Source organism: Piliocolobus tephrosceles, chromosome 12 (genome assembly GCF_002776525.5).
Source record: "Piliocolobus tephrosceles isolate RC106 chromosome 12, ASM277652v3, whole genome shotgun sequence".
Classification (NCBI taxonomy): domain Eukaryota; kingdom Metazoa; phylum Chordata; class Mammalia; order Primates; family Cercopithecidae; genus Piliocolobus; species Piliocolobus tephrosceles.
Window position 1 is genome coordinate 79,701,209 of NC_045445.1, and position 2,051 is coordinate 79,703,259.

Genomic DNA, 2,051 nt, shown 5'->3' on the forward strand with positions numbered 1-2,051 from the left:
AAAAAAAAATCAAAAGAACTATCCAGCACCAGCTTAGGAAGAAAGCATAGGTCTTGCAAACAAGTCAGAACAATGTCTAAGAATTTGCTATGTTAATTTTTTTTCTTCCAACTTTTATTTTAGGTTCAAGGGGTACTTTTGTAGCAAAAGCCAACAGGTAAAATTCCATGGGTAAATTGTGTGTCATGGGGTTTGATGTACAAATTATTTCATTACACTGGTAGTGAGCATAGTACCTGATAAGTAGTTTTTTTGATCCTCACTCTCCTCCCATCCTTTGTTAATCTTTTATCATCTTTGGAAAATAAGAATTGGCACTAGCTTATGCATTCCAGTAGCACATCTACATAAAACCAGTGAGGGGGCCTCATGATATCAAGATAGTGGACTTAAAAGAAATGGGATACGTACTATTCATCTTGTTTAGTCCCTTTGTGTTTGTTTTTCAGTGTCCTAGAGTGGATATTAAGCAAGCTGAGAGTAATTTGAGTACCACTTTATTCTGTAGTAGAGTTACCTAGAAAACATAGGGGTTGAGGGCATATAATCATGTACCCCATATCTGTGAAAATGGACAGTAAGAAGTGGTAAACATTGTTAGGGCCAGGGATCCACTGGGAAATTTGGATAAAGAGAAATGTAAATTTCATATTTTCTACTCATAGGCCATTTTGCCATTAGCAGTAATATCTAAATACTAAAAACAGTAATTATAGTCATAGGAAATCTTGGGAACTAAAAGTCAACATAAGGATGTATTATAATTTTCCTAGACTTAACACCCATTCTTTTGGTATACTGACAGTCCCTAATGAGGACACAAGCCATTGGTTTAAAATAGGCATTGCTTGTCACCACCAAATTCCTCATTTATGTCAATGTCTGATTTAACTAAGTTCCTCTGGCTTCATATCTGTATAGCCTTTCCAACCAGTGGAAGTGTCAACATTCCCACCATCAGCTATTTCCTCTATAACTTCATTTACCTTTGATTTGAATTTCATTTCCAGCATTGTGCCTTTTAGTTTCTTTCTTGAGCTTTCATCTTTTATTGGCCAATTCCCTCTTTCATTATACATTTTTGTTAAATGTCACTTGGGTTTATCACTGGGAGACAAAGAGGCAACATAAACACATAGTTTGTTCTCTGCACATATACTGAATAGATGATAAGTGACCAGTCACCAAAGACTGTGAAAGAAGTGATGTGATTCACAATTGATCATGATGCACATCTGTTAGTTATATAGTAATTTACATACTGAAAACCTAGCAGTGAAATTTGTACTTTATTTAGTATCACAGTCAATATACCATGGTAACTGAAATTTAAACTGTGTTGTTGGGGTACTTGTATTATTTAACTAAACCATGGTGCAAAGTGAGGAATATCTGAGTCTTGACTATTTGCTTTGAATATTGACCACTTCAGTATGTTTGTGAATATATATGTGAAATTGTTTTTTTTTAAACAGTGAGATGTCAATTGTAGGCTCTCATGTTTGCTGTTTTAAAGTAGATATTCGGCCGGGCGCGGTGGCTCAAGCCTGTAATCCCAGCACTTTGGGAGGCCGAGACGGGCGGATCACGAGGTCAGGAGATCGAGACCATCCTGGCTAACACGGCGAAACCCCGTCTCTACTAAAAATACAAAAAAAAAAAAAAAAAAAACTAGCCGGGCGAGGTGGCGGGCGCCTGTAGTCCCAGCTACTCCAGAGGCTGAGGCAGGAGAATGGCGTAAACCCGGGAGGCGGAGCTTGCAGTGAGCTGAGATCCGGCCACTGCACTCCAGCCCAGGCGACAGAGCCAGACTCCGTCTCAAAAAAAAAAAAAAAAAAAAAAGTAGATATTCAATAGAGTATAATTACATGTAGATTTCAATAGATGGCCCTATCTACAATGCACTAACTGTCATATACTACATAGCTGTGGAGTAAACAAAAAAGGCTATTTTGCTGTTTCAGGGATGTCAAGGACAGTGTCTTCAAGGGGAATTCTGTAGCTTTGTACATAAAGAAACCCAGTTACACCAAAACACTCACTGTCTATCA